Consider the following 16094-nt stretch of genomic DNA (forward strand, 5'->3'; position numbering starts at 1 on the left):
ATATAAAGCCTTGAAGATTACAGAATAAGGATGCTAGAGTTTAGTAAGGGTGACCAGTTAAATTTAAATTTGAGCTGAGTATCAAATAGCTTTTCTATTGTAAGTATTCCATACAATATTTGGAATATACTAAAATGTGTCGTTGTTTATCTGAAATTCAAATTTAACTGAGTGTCATTTATTTTATCTGGCAATCCCATTGGGGGAGACATTGTAATCTTGGCCACAGGTCTTTGTGTCCTAAATTTTTATAATTTCAGGAAGAAGAAAAACCTAAATTATACAATTTCTCCTCTGTTATTGTGGTTAATTTCTAAAGATAAATAAAACAAAAAGTACATGATTAAAATTCACTAATTTAATTAGCCTATTAAATTAACAAAATGCTAACCCATTCCCTTTATGTTTCCTAATTGAATCTGATTGAAGCAGTATTTATTCTGTAATCACTCATTCTGTTTATTATGCTGTATTAGTTTAAAATTCTGTGGCTCTGTTTTGTCTATTTCAAGTCATAGACTATTATTTCCCCCAAATACTGTATAGGTTGCCTAGTATTTGTTTTATAATCTAATAAGAAAATTGTATTGTTGATGTGTGTGTGTGTGTATCTGAGAAACTGCTGTTCGAGGCTTTTCTCTGAGTTTCCATCATTAGCCTCTGGAATAGGACAAAAGAGGAAAATAAAAACAATGAGAAGGAAAAAACAGGAAAGCTTCTTTGGGGGTAATTTTTCATTTTAACTTTCTTTCAATACACAACCTTTTTTCAAAATACTTAAAGACAGTGATCCTAATATCCTCTCCATTTGCATGAATCTCAAATAACATTTTGTGTTCACAAATGCCACTTTCCTTTCTCACACATCTATTCGCCTTAGTGACTGAGTAACAAAGAGGTACAGAGTAGGTGCAGAGGCCACTCAGTTATGGTGGCTGATGTCATCTATGGTCCCTAAAAGTAACACATGAATTTTATGGGTTAAAGTTTTCACTTACATTGAAAGAGACTTGTAGGTGTGCTTTGCTGTTGTCAGCTTTACTTTTATCTAAAACATTTTCCCATCAAATCTCAACTATCTATCTTAATATCTTTCAACTCTATTAATGGTATATACCTTAGAATTATAGACTATATTGACATGTTGGTTTATTTTATCCGTGTTTCTTCGACTGGGTTAAAGAAAATCCATATTTTTCCTTTACTTTTTTTTTGCCAGTTTACAAGTGTCCATCTCCATATTTGGGTTTAAATACCGTATGGGGCCATAGAGTCCTTACTTTATCCTACAGAAACAGGTCCTCTGGACCCTGTATGTAACAGTTATACGACAGCTTGAGTTAATGTGCCCCTTCTACTGTTTCTTTCTTTTTCTCCCGACATTATAGCAACTCCAGTAGTTGTCTGGCTTCCTCATTTCTGAAAGTGGCAGCAGTATTCTGTTTTATTATTGCAAAGGACTAAAAATATCCTTTTTTATAAATCATCCCCTGTTAAGAAAAAAAAAAGTTGGAATTTATTAACTCCCTGCCTGCTTAAATTTTAGAAATTTCCCTAGAGAGGTGCAAAGAACAATAACAAACACCATAAAGATGTTAATACATTTAACAACTGCTTAGATAATCACACTATAGAAAGGTAGAGGATTTAATTAACAGAAGCATTCTGAGGGAAGGTCTAGATTGGCGGTTATCATGATACTACTAAGACAGCCTTCTCTGCAGTAAACTCCAAAAAAGTCAGAAAGGACAAAGTCTGTATTGTTTGCCAGTATGTCTGTGGCCATAACCTAATTTCTGGTTCAGGTAGGTGTTCCAAAATATTGCTGAGTGAATGTATCTCCCTTAAATTAGATTTACTTTAGAGTTTGCAGGATTATCCTAAAATCATAACATACTGTACTTTCAGTAGGAGAATTAGAGATCCATTCATTTTACATTGAGTAAACATTTAAGGGACTTTCTGAAGTTTTTGATTGATGCTACAAGACTTAATTTTATATAAGTAAATTAAAGTGTTGATTTTAGAAACACAAGATTAAGCATTTAAAATCATTCTCTTTCAGAGATATCATTCATGAGATAAGAGATATCATGAATTTTCCTTCACAGTAACAACATTTCAAATGTAGTCTGGAAAATGGTGATTTATAGCATGATTTATCATGCCTAAGTCATCACCTCCAAATAATTTATATGACCATGTTTGTGGGGTGTAACATCGATCATATGTCTGTATTACTATAAATATGAGCAGTCTTTTGCATGTTTGATTTTATGTCTGAGACTTGTTATTGCTTTCAGGGCTTTAAATTTTAATGTCCCCCAAATTGGGACACAATAATACTTTTTTTAAAATCTCACCTAAACACAAAGCCTACTTTTAATGATGTAAGCAAGGTCTTTAGAAGAATAAATATTTTTTTAAAGAATTATCTGTTGTAGAACTACCTACTCATTTATCATCCTTAAAATAAAGTGTTTTAAATTTTATTTACTTATAGGTATGTAGCCAGATAGTACTCTTTTTCTGGTTTAATTAATGGCTTTGTGTCAACTATTTTTAAATACTCTACTTCTGCCAAACTCTATTACTGCCAGCCTGAGATTGGCCAGATGTGCCAACATAAATTCAGGGTAAAACAGAGTAAGATGTGAATTCTAGACTCAAATAAGTCAACATAGATAGTTTTTGGAACCCGATAACCCATCCTGAGGGAAATGCAAAAAAATGTTTCTCTCTCAAGGGACAGGAAAATGTAGTTTGTCTTATCAAATCAAAATACCATTGGAAAAATATTAAACATAGACTATGATAATATCTGAATGGGTAATTTTGGAGCATTCTACATAATTTATCTGTTTTTAAAAAATATTTTATAATAATCATTTGTATTTTTGAAAAATACACTAAAAGAATTGTTCTCAAAACAACCCTATGATGATAAGAAGAGTTCTGGATCTAAGGTTCTAGACCTATCTCATACACTACTTAGAGAACTATGTGCAAGAGACTGAACATGTCCAGACTCCAGTTTCCTTCTCTGTGGTGTAAAGTAATTTTATTAAAATTCTGTACAATCTTTAAAATTCTAAAAATCCATGATTTGGCAACCCAAAGACGTATCCAGTATCTCTTGCTCCATTAACAAAATGGCAGGATTAAACACTTAAGATTTTAATATTCTCAAAATGTAATTCTGTGAATATTTTGAAGTGCATGTCCAGTGATTGACTCATATATTATGACATTTCCTGATATTTAAAAAAAATGTAATGGATTCCAATTTCTAGTCTGATAACTCATCATTAACAAGGATTGCTCACAGATTACATTCCTTAGTCAATTTTACATTAATAGCCTATGTGCTTTATGCATTGAAATGTGGGCCTCATATTTTACTATGATAAAATCAGATTTTAATTTGACTCTCCGTGAGATTATTTTAGTGTGTAAGGAGGATAAAGCAAAGCTAATACAGGGGAGAAGGAGATCGATAAAGAATGAATGATAAAAAAGGTAAAACTGTATGCTAGATAGTGTCAGAGCCTGGACCAAACTCATTGTAGTGAAATGTATCGAAAGCTTTCTTTTGCCAAGCCAGTGTAAATAGTGTGATGTGATTAAAACCCTAGTAGATTTATATTGAATATTTTGACCTAAAATAATCGTGTAAATGCTTGATATTATGGCTAACACATAAAGAATTTAATTATTTTGATTTTTTAACATTATAGATCTGATTGCAATTCTTATAGTCATGTAAATGTTTAGTTATTATTTTTATTTTATTAGCATCAACACTAGCATTATTTAATTTTTTCCTGTTTTCTTTTTTCACAGATCATTAAATCCAACCAACTTATTTTGGCTTCTATAAAGTTCTGGGATTATGAGAGATGAGAAAAAGAAGTGAGTAAGACTGAGAATAACCTGTGCAAGCTTTCGGTATGGTGTGGGAATGGGAGAGGGTTTGAAGAGAAAAATGATTCATTATATAGTGGGTTAAATTTTTTAAATATGTAATAAGCAAAGCATGTCCAAATATAGAGAAGCAAACAACATGAAAAATGATATAAACAAATGGGGAAAGAGGAAAAGCTATAGGAAAGAAGTTATATTTCTTCTAGGTCTTGAAAAGTAGATTTTTTGTATTGATAAAATAAAAGTAACTCATATAAATTAAAGCTGAAAGTGTTGGATAGCATTAGTGTTGTGAATTCACTACTACAAAAAGTCTGGCTGAAATAGAACAACCTGCAATATGGTCTATTGCTTTCAAACCTGATTTAGATATACCTTTATTGCTAAGACATTTATTTCACTTGCTTGTTCTTCTAAAACATTTGATTGATTTTTGTGTGTGTGAATTATTGTTAACATATACCTTCTTTTGTGTTTTTAGACAGGGAATCTGGGTTAAAGGTGCTTTTGGGAAATAGTTTTCCATCACCAACAAGTGAGCCGTCTTCAGGCATCACTAAGGGAGCCATTCTTCCAAAATTTATGTTCTAAATGTGTATAGAGATTTCTGTTTGTCAAAAATTAATATACCCACAGATCCCTCTAAAATATATAAAATATTAATATTATATATAAAATTTACAGTTTAAACATAAAACGCAGGAAGCAAAGCATAATAGCCACTTATTTCCATATGCAGATTGTTATGCATACATCATACTAGGACAATGAAACAGATGCTAAACCAGATTTCCTCCTCACACAAGCACAGTATTATTGATTCATGTAGCAACAATGTGTTCAATATTACAGACATAGTACTAGGTTCTGGGCTTATTGTTGAAAACATAATAGGCAAGAGCCTTATCTTCCTCTTGCTTAGAATACCAGACAGATAAGTGGTAAAGCTATATTGAGTCAAGTTCATGTGCTAATGAACTCCTACACAGTTTGGATCTATGTTCAATGTCTTTTCCTTTAAGTAACTGAAAGAGATGGAATCTTACATAGCATGAAGAGGATATTTTATGCCTCTAAATGTTTGGTATCTTTCTTTCTCTAACAAGAGCTCTTTCTCTAAAGCTCTAAAGAAGAGAAAATCATTACTTGTACTTGTTTTAGCAGAGCTACTGTCAAATGCTCCACTCTATTGGTAGAAAGGTAATAATAGCCTTATCTCAAAAAAGTGCCTTTTTAATCTTTTAACAAGGTATTATGTTGTAGCTAGATCAGAGAATATCCATCTTTTCACATTTGGGGTCTTTTACCTTAGCACATTTCTGAGTTCCTTTCTTGGAATTTGTTTGCTTGTTTGTTTGTTTTTAATAATCAGGGTTAAGTGGATCATTTAAAAATAAAACTTGCATTGATTTCTCATCATGCATACAACAAAAATATCATGAGAATCTTATCACTGATATTTGAGCATGCACTCCAAAACTGTATCATTCCACCCCTATCGATATTCCCCCTTTACTCCTGGCATAGAGAAATGGACAAGACAGGCTGACTGCAGATAGACTATTTTTCAAGAAAGAAAAAGACAGAGAAGGACATAACTAGTGCATGCACAGGATCACCTTCTAAACAAATGAATCAGAAAAATCTTTTTTACCCCCTCATGGCTCATAGGACACAGAACGGTAGTAGGGAACCAGGATCTCAACAGAATACCTTAGGAGTAAAAAGATGTCATCCTGCATTAATAACACATTTTGCCCACAGGCAACCAGGCTGATCTTACCTCTTACCATTATTCTGCCCCTCCAGCCACTTTGAACCATGCTGGATTCCTGAGTTTTGCCCTAGTACTCTAAACTTGTTCCCATTTCAGGGAAGTCTATTCCCTCTACTTAAAGTGCCTTTTTAAGGATTCCATGCCATTTGTGACTTTGTTTCACAGAATCTCTTTTCAGATGCCAGCCATCTTCTCCTGCCCAGACAACAGTTTCTAAGACAGACCACAACATCACAACCATCCTTTATTTGGTTCTTAGCTCTTATGACGGCCTAGCATTTCGTTCTGTTTTTAGGTTGTATTTTTCATCATTTTCCATTTCCTCAGTAGGAACTTCATTTCTCTGAGAATTCTGTTCAGTGGTCTTACTCCATCCAGTGCCAAGTTTAGTGCCTAATAAATTGCATGTGTTTAATCATTGTTGAATGAAAAAAGGGAATAAGTGGTATTATTATGTCTTAATAGGGTGTCAGGGAGAAAGACATTTCCCTAAATCCTCCTGGTCTTTTCTTGCTGGCCTAAGAACTGACATGAGACAGAGAAAATCAAACAAAAGTTTAGAGACATGTACGTACAGGAGAGACTCAGGAAAACTGAGTAACTCATCAAAATGGCTGAAGCCCTTACCTTAGATATCATCTTCAGCTAAAGACAAAAGAGAATGTTGAGAGTAGTGGCAATTCACATGGAGACGAAATTGCAGATGTTTGATAAACAAGTATTTTCTGGTTTATGCAGAGACAATGGGACACAGAGAGGATTCTGAGTTTCCCCACCACACCTAGCCCATATTCTTTGCAGATACTCTGGTAATAGCTCTGTTCCTGTAATAGACCCTCTATCTAAAATCTTCATGATACTAGGGGGAATGTCAAAGTTTCTTCTCGAGTCTTTTGGGCCTTGAATGTTTTCAGCTGGAAATAATTCACATGCCAAAGAGACATTTTGGAGTGACAAATTTTATTTCCCTACAAGGGGAAATCATAAAATCTTAGGTTTATTGTCTTTTGAAGCACACATAGGTTTAAAATGTTTACAAATTGAAGAATTTTTATAAAGCTAAGCTTAGTATTGAGATTTGGGCTCTTTTGATTATATCAAGAAATTAATTTTAGCCACCTCAAGCCACCTAAAGATATTTTGATTTGCAATTTATTTATAATATACAAAAAACTAAGTTAAATCATATATAATAATTGAAGCAGATTGGAAGGATGTAGGTTTTGAATGTTGGACAGATTTGCAATAGAATATCTGCTCAAAAACATCTTCTGTGACCTTAGACAAATAGGCCAATTCCTTTAAGTCTCAGTTTTCAAAACTGTGAAATCAGGCAGGTAGTATTGACTCATAATGAATTGCTTACATATATTTAATCATTTACAATATGTGAGACATAATGTACTGCATAAAGTAAATTCTTAACAAGCATATGTTACAGGATAACAATATAGATGTAATAATATATAAGCAATCTATAATATAAAGATTATCTGCAATTATGGACAAAAATATCAATCAACAGTGTTGACTGATATCAAAGAAAAGTATTGTCATCCCTGAAGATCTAGACCAGGCATAAAATCAAACACCTATAGGAATTAGTCAGGTAACAGTTGTGAATGAAGCTGGATTTAGGAGGTCTGGGGCAAACTGGAGACTCACACATTATCTAAAGGAGGGATCTGAAGCTCATCTCTGGTTAGTTGTTGGCTAGAGGTAAAGCTGGACCTGTTCTGCAGATTCACTTTGTTGCTTTGTGTTTGCTTCATTTTCAAAAGAAGACAGATATCCAGATATTTTTGTTGTATTTACAGTTTTGAAATATTGATAACCCTGAGTCCCAGTCAACACACATTTCCTGCTGACTTCCTTGGCTGAGGTCTAGAGTAGATCTTACATTTACATGTATGGGTACTGGAGTGGAGTGCATAAACGCCATTAGGTTTTAAACTTACTATAAACTGTTGTGTTTATCACACTGATACTGTGACTGGATCATATGTCTGTTGTTTCCGCTATCGTGTGAGCACCTGCTGGCAAGGACCCTGTCTTGATCTTGTTTGTATTATAGTACTTGCTGTAGTGCTAAGTCCTTAGGAGCCATTCTTCCTAAAGTACTAACACTGAATAAATCCAAATAGAAAGCCTAGGCTTCTATATGATTGTGCCTGAAGAGATCAGGAATAGTTGCAGCCCTCAGAAAAGTTAGTAGAAAACTTGGATCACTACAACTCTCTCCAAGAAGTGAGGAGCTCTTCATGCAGGAGACAAGGGATAGAATCACTTAAATTAAAATGTAACATTCCATTTGCATTTCACAATGCTACTGGAAACTTGGGGTGAGACAGTTCTTTGTTGAAGATGCTGCTGTGATTCCAAGATATTTAACATCCCTGAGCTCTGCCTACTAAATGCTAATAGAGCACCCTCATCACTATAAGAACCCACAGGACATTTTTAGATAGAATTCTTTAGGGAAAGTAAATGGAAATATTGAATAATTGATAAAGGAAAATCTTTAAAATTTCTGTCACAGAACTTTTTTTGTAGGTATTTTTAAGTGGATGATGGAGAGTATCAAATGACTTATACTTAGAGTCTCTTTGCTTTATTTTTTAGAAGTCATTTAATTTGGAAATGCCAGTGTCTTATTTTTTAAATGCCACCATAATACAGTAAAATTATACTTTGTCAATACTTAAATTTCTGCAAAAAATATCTGAAATGTAATTTTAAATGAGCAAAGTGGTATACTCTTTTTCAAAAAGTTCTTTAAAAGTTTTAAAAAAACTGATAAACAACAAGATTCTACTGTATAGCACAGGGAACTATATTCAATACCTTATAACAGCCTATAATAAAAAAGAATATGAAAAAGAAATATATACATATGCAACTGAATCACTATGCTGTGCACCAGAAACTAATACAACATTGTAAATCAACTATACTTCAACCTAAAAAGTTAAAAAAAAAACCTGAATATTAAAAAAAACTACCCCATTGTAAACATAGATATCTTCACGTAAAGGGCTAAGCAGAGGAGTCCCCACTGTATAGACTTCTAATTAGGGTCTTGAAGATGTTAATGAGCCTTTCCAGGAGTGGAAATAACTGATTCAGACAGTATAGGTGTTAAGCCAACAAATACTCTTCCCTTGCTTTGTAGTGTAGTTTTAGTTCACACACACACACACAAACACACACACACACATACACACACAAACGCCACTTTGTCATTATCAAAGTATTTTCAAAAGAGTACAGAACTTAGTCCTCTACTTAACAGTCAAAGTGATCCTTATAAAATATAAATCTAATCTTATTAATTTGTGATTAAAATTAATCAGTAACTTTCCATGGCCCTGAAAATAAAATACAGATTCCTTAACACAGTCTGTAATGCACTCCATGATTCCTTCTCATTACCTTTCCAACATTACTTCAAATGACTCTCCTCTTTAATGTGCTGCAAAAAATTAGTTTACTTTCAATTTCTAAAGCACTCATACTCAACCATTTTAGACCTTTGCATTCACTGTTCACATTTTTTTCCTACACGTGGCTGGCTTTTCCTCATTCTTTGATTCTCATTTTAACATATTATTTCTTCTTCTGACCTTTGTCTAGTTTGACTCCTTTAAGAAGCCTTGCTGTCTCCCACTCTATTCATCTCTATCTCAACAACTGCCATTTTTAACCAAGGCAATTTAAAGAGTTTTAATGACATTCAGTTTTGTTGATTTACTTACTTTTTGTTTGTCTCTCCATCCTGAGTTCCATCAAACTAAACTTTATAAGGAGACAGGCTTTGTTTCATTCACCAATATATACCCAGTGTATTACATCATGCCTAACACATAGTAAACTCTTGAATGTATCTTAAATAAACAAATTTGTGGTGTTTCATGCTTTTCTGTGTCATCAGAAAATAATCTCTCATGGCAGTTGGATTTTAAAGACAACTTTTCTGCATAAGGAAAGGCTAATCCTGAACATACTGAATATTTTATTAAAATAACATTCTGGTATAATTTTTTTGTTATAGTCTCCTAAAGAATTAATTTCAAATACAAACCCATTCAGATGTAACTGAGTTGGCAACATGGATGTGTGTATAAATTTTAAGCCCTATGTTATATGCTTAATTATGTCTTGCTTTCTTAAGATTTTCTTGCCCTAGTTCAGCATTTATTCTTTTTGTTATTACAGTGAATATATTTTCAAGACACTCATTATGTATCAAAGTATGTCACATGTAATTTGCCTGTATTATTTCATTAAGTATTTATGTCAGTTCATTGGGGTAGGCGTTATCACCTCTGTCATGGAGAACATTGAGGGACAGAGAAGAGAAATAACTTTCCAAAGAATAAAGACATAGATATTTGCTGAGCTGGGATTTAAAACCGTATTTGTATGCTAAAGGACTACTGTTATAACCTTGATAGGAATTTATTATACATTTAGTTTTATTTTCAACTTTAAAGACAATTTATGTCACTTCAAAACCTATGAGCATTTGAAACAAAGACTTCTCAACATTACAAAAATTTTTTAAACAGCTTCAGAATATACTTATTTTATTGCTGGAGGCATTATTTTTGTAAGAAAAATGTGATTTTTTTTTTATGAAGTAAAAGTTTCTTTACTTTTTTTAATGGCAGAAAATATTCAATCAAGTTACCACAAAAACAAGACCTAAAGAAGATACAGAACTGAAAAATAACTGGAAACAAGAGAACAAACATTAAATGCATAGGGAACAAAACACCTCTTATTGTACAAATCACTGAAGGTGTATGCTATCTGGAAAAAGAAGCATGCATGCCATACTTCATTTTTCATTTTGCTTTGTTTCTCTGATCAAAGTTAGGCATATGAAATCCAATAGATTGTAAGTTACAATTTATGCAGCCCACATGACAAGCACAAAGTATAGCCTTAATCCCTCTTTTCTTTTTATTATTATATACTGATTTTAAATCATGTCAGATAATGAAATTATGAAAATGATTTGAAATCATCACTGCAAACTCATTCATAGTGATTGTGATATTTGCTAAATTTGAGAGAAGAGTAGAAAATATATTTAACCCAATTACAGTTTTTCTCATAATTGTGATACACTAGACTCCTCAATTTTGTATTAAAAACTATATAATTAGGGAAAAATGAAAAAGCTGCATGATTTAGCTTTAAACTGAAAATCCTTTCCTAACTTGTACACAAAAGAGACAGCAGGTTTTAAAATTCATATGAGCAAATCCCATCAGCAGAGGGCAGAAGAGATGACAATCTCAAATGTGAAATATAAGAATATAAAAATATAACAGTTTATAGTTAAATAATATTGTGTACATTTTAAGCCTTGGATTTTTTCAGCCGTCTTCATCCTAATGCACATACAAAGAGAGTGTTGCTACTAAGGTGGAAATCTCACTAAAAATTCATAGAAACAGAAGCAACTAGCATAGAGTACATTTTCTCATTTCATGGAGGCAAAAATATAGATAACCATTGCATATACTGTCCATCTACAAGTTCAAGGAAACCTGAGGGATCCTTTAACTCTCTGGACGAAAAGACTTCATTGATGTCTATTTAGCCTGTACAGAGCCAACAAAGAACATAAGAATGGCTATTTTTGTAGTTTTCCTTTGTGCCTTCTTTCCTAAACTCATCAACTGGAGAAATGATGTGAGTTTTAGACATACTCAAATGTAATTAGTGGTCTTCATATCTCTTCTGTTCAGCACAGAAAAACCTAGTTATTTAGCACATTCTCCAATGACCTTTACGTCTACTTCAAATAATTTACAGAGGAGTTTCAAGGTTTGCACTCGGTTTTTTGATTGGCTAGCAAAAGAGACAGTGGTATCTCTTTTGTTTATATATGTATGTATGTATGTATATATAATATATGATTTTATACCTCCTTGTCATACAGAGATTATATTCTTGAATGAATCACATGTATCTGCAGCTCTTATTCCCATTTAGAGCAAAATCCTACAGTTTTTCAGCCTCGCTCTTCACTCCCTCCTCCTTCTTTCTTGAATTTTGGTAATGTTTAGCATGAAGATTTTCACTGAAAAGTTGTCAAGTCAGAGGGTGACTGCATCAATTTTATTTTGTTTTCCATTTCTTACATTACTTGAGTTAGGCTATCACATCAACGGACTTCTCCTCCATCAGTGGCTTTCTCTAGGAGTCCTGTATTCCCAGATTAATTCCCATACCGCTCCTCTGGTCTTCATACATCTACCAGCAAAAAATCAAGAAGGGTTCTCTTGGCAAGACTCACATATCTCCCAACACCATTACATTAATACCTTATCAGAAATGTTCAGCTTTAAGATATCCGGACCTCATCATATTTTGTCCTTCATTCTGGATTATGTCAATCACCAAAAGAAGCCTAAAGCCTGTTGGGTCACCCTCATCTAATGCATTCAAACCCCTTATCGAGCTCTAAAATCCCTTTTATGACCCCATCTCCCTCTTCTCCTAAACTTTGAGATCTATCCATCATGCCTATCGGGGCCAACAGTCAACTGTCTGCAAAACCACCCATATTCAGAACCTCTGATCTAAATGTCTCCTTTGCCCCCTTAAGTTAACAGAAAACTGGCTTTCCCCTGGGAACATGACTTCTGCTCCCTAGACTTAGAGCTACTTTCCATACTTCTCATCTGATTTGGCCAGAAACTCAGTGTTCTCCCTTGCTGCTTTCAAATAATTTTTTTCCCTCTTTATTAAATACTCCCAACATTGAGTCATTTGTTAGCAGACCATAGTACCCAATATGCTTGACTATTATATAATAATCTGTAGATTATTCCTATAGATTCTCCAAGTTAATTGCCTTCATTCAGCTGATATTTTAACTCTTCGCTCTCTGCTTACTCTCTAACACTATTCTTATCATATATCTAGTTGATGTCAAAAACCCTTTCTCTCTCCATTCCATGACCTATTACTTAGCAAAATTTTTGTCTTCTAACATTAGGCACTCATGCCCATAGTGGTAATACTGAATTGCAAATCATTTCAACTATACCACTATTTCAATTTCAATGTCTTTCTACCTTGCTCTAGAGAGTGCTACAGTTGCAATAATGATTTCTCTCCCCAACAAGAACCTAAAATTAATTTATATCACAACTTTTCATTAATTTTAACTCTCTTTATGTCTACATCTTCATTTCATTTCATGTAATTTATGTCTACATTTTCATCTTTATCTAGTTTAAATTCTTTGTTACAATATCATAACCAGTCCTTCGTATACAGTTTAAAATCAAGTGCCTTCTATTTCTTCCTAGTTTCTGGGGAGAACCTCAGTCTTGTTTAAATGCATATCTCTTCTTACCCTGATTATCTGCCTGCGTAAAGATAAAAGGCACAAAATGATTAACTGATCTCACTTCAAGTCCATCCCACTCATCTCAAGTAGGCCCTAAATACTACCCAGAGAATGTATTAGTGTCTCATAATCTATTTATTACCCTATTCTTCTAGAAGATGCATACAGTCTCCCCATATTAGTTAAATGACTCTCACATTCTTCACTGCTTTGGGTGGTTACATTTTCTTTTATGGACTAGTGTTCCCTTTTTACTGGGAGAAAAATAATCTGCCTATCTGTCAGCATCACTAATCATATTCTCTTTCTTCCCATAATTAAAGCTAAATTATCTCTCTTTTTTCTTAGGGTGATTTTATCCTCTTGGCATAAGCCATCCTCTCTTGTCTGTTCTTATCACTTTGGAAACTCAATCTCAAAATCTTTACTCTCTTTCTCTCTTTTTCTCTCTCTCGCCCCCTCTCTCCCCTTCTCTCTCCCTCTCACCCACTTTCCCTCCCTCTCTCAAAATTTTTTTTCAAATTCAACTGTATCATTTCCTTTACATTTCAACTAAAGTTATCTCTTTTATCTTAAAATACACACACATACACACACACACACACTCTTTGTTGATAATCTAAAAATTGCTAAACCCAAAGGTCAATTCTAAGCCCTCATTTTATGTGACCCCTAGATTACTGAATTTTTTTCCTTTAACATTTTTTTCATTTGACTTGTATTTTTAATATAAAGAATGTCATTTTTGTGACAATATTCTATCTTGTAATGTTGATGGGATGTGACAAAATAAACTGTATGTAACTCAAAATAAGCACTTTTGAGGAAAATCTGTTTAGAGTTGAGAAAAGGAAATTGAGGAGGGTTGAAGCCAGAGAGAAAGTGACTTTCTGATTCCAACATACACAGAAACAGCAATATTTAAAAATAAGAAGGAAGGGAGGGAGAGAGAAAGGGAAGGAGGGAAAGACAGGAAAGAGGGAAGTAGAGAAAAAAGAAAAATAAAGATAATTGCTAATTATTAAGGCATTTCCTGATATTCTAATTTGTTTTACAACAAAAATTAGAAATCTACTTTTAGCCTGGTCCAGGGTGTTTAGTGATGGGAAAATGGACTTTAATCTCACTAATTCACAATATACAATTCTAGTTTTTGAAACATTAATACCATTTATATGATATCAACATCCCTATCTAGGTGTTCATAAGTCCTGATGACACATCCATAAACCATTGACACAGCACATGGCTGAGATGAGCTCAGCTAAAGCTTGAGATGTGGATCATAGTACATGAGACTTGCCACAAAAACCCCAGACCCAGCTCAGGAAGATTCTGTATTGAGGTGGCTGTTCTATAAGCTGTCCTATAAGATCTAGGAAATTTTGATAATTGCATTAATATTAATACTCCCCACCCTCTATTAGGAAGATAGTGAGGCAAGGGTGAAGTTAAATTATAAACATTAGGAGAGGTCTTAAAAAAGGAACACAGATAGGAATGCTTTCTGTTATTGTTAGAAGCTGCATCCACAATGCTCCCTAAATTATGCAAGTAGGGAATTGTGAATAGGCAACTCACAGTCTAGATTATTTAATCAGTGTATATAATTTCTTAGTGAACATTTATAAGCATATCTGGTACCATCTAAAAACAGTGCAATAATCTTTAATGATTTCCATTTTGAATAAAGACCTTAACTTATTAGCCTGTTAGAGATGAGCTTTGTTTAGCTTTAATAATGAGCCAATGAATTTCCATTTCTAAGGAGATTTCAAGATGGTATAATGAAACAGCTCATGGTTTTTAAACATAGAGATAAAGGTAGTCTTTAGCATGTGTGTGGAATGCTGTAATAATCATAATTATTTCTTTAGTGGACTATTATCATTGTAACAACTTACTAGCTACCAAGCATACACAGTTTTGATTATCTTGTTCTATCTTCAGCAACAATGCAGTATGAAGGTCTAGATAATCCAGAACACATTATCAAATAACTACAACAGGGCAAGAAAAGAAAAAGGCAAATTAATTAGCTAAGGTAAGTATTAACTATATAAATTATACTTTCCTTAGGCTTCAATGAGTTCAGTTTATATTATTAGCCAGCAGCCTTCTTAATTCTATAATCTTACTCTTCGAGACACATTGATGGTTTTGTTAAAAAATTGTAGATTATCGGTTTTGGCCTATAATTTTATATAATAGATACTCTTGCTTAAGTTCTGATGAAAATAATTTTTATCATGTAGGGAATGACTTTCATGCAATACAGGTTTTATTTGTGTTATTAATTTCCTTTAGTTGAATACATTAATAAAATTGAAGAAAAGATGACTTTGCGGTTAGATTACATGATACATTTTTCATTCAGACATAGATTTCCAAAAATAAGATCATCAAAAACAAAGTAAAAATCTTCTTGAAAAAGCTAATTTATCATAAACAAAATTTAATAGGTTTTATGTGCCTCATATTTATGTAATTTTGAAGATACGTAAAATTTTCAATATACAGAAATATATTTGAGACACTTCAGGCAATTGTCACTGCCTTTTAGAATAAATAACAGTATGCAATAAATATTTTACTGGGAAAAGAAAAAAAATTAAGTTATAAAAATTAAAAAATTGATACACCTCAGACAAAATATATTCCTTGATATTTTCTCAGTATTATATAGAAATCTCTTACATTAATATTAACCATGCATATTATATAGAAACCTTATATGTTCACAATATTTAGAGTAATCTTGGTGAAATCACTTCTAAAACTTTCTAGGAAAAATTCTTTACTGATGCTTTGAAATTTAATCATAAATACTTTCAAATATCCTCAGATAGAATAATCCTATAATGCACTGTGAAAATTGTGACAGACCATTTTTTAGATCTTGTTAACTCTGATTCATAAAATGTGACATTTCTTATGCCATTTGCAAGACAGTTAATTTATTCAGCAAATCTCATGATATTCTCTACACTTGAAAAACTTTACTATTCAGTAGTAAACACT

The 16094-nt window shown here is 32.9% G+C and overlaps 1 long non-coding RNA gene across 1 annotated transcript in view; it reads left to right on the plus strand.

Moving 5' to 3' along the window:
• LOC135322730 (uncharacterized) overlaps window positions 1-15095 on the plus strand; it is a 74017-nt gene extending 58922 nt beyond the window's left edge. The window contains exons 4-5 of the long non-coding RNA XR_010383503.1: window positions 3844-3912; window positions 15024-15095. This is a non-coding gene — a long non-coding RNA (uncharacterized LOC135322730). The remainder of the gene's footprint in view (window positions 1-3843; window positions 3913-15023) is intronic.
• The last annotated feature ends 999 nt before the right edge of the window (window positions 15096-16094 follow it).

This window comes from Camelus dromedarius, chromosome 13 (assembly GCF_036321535.1).
Source record: "Camelus dromedarius isolate mCamDro1 chromosome 13, mCamDro1.pat, whole genome shotgun sequence".
NCBI lineage: Eukaryota > Metazoa > Chordata > Mammalia > Artiodactyla > Camelidae > Camelus > Camelus dromedarius.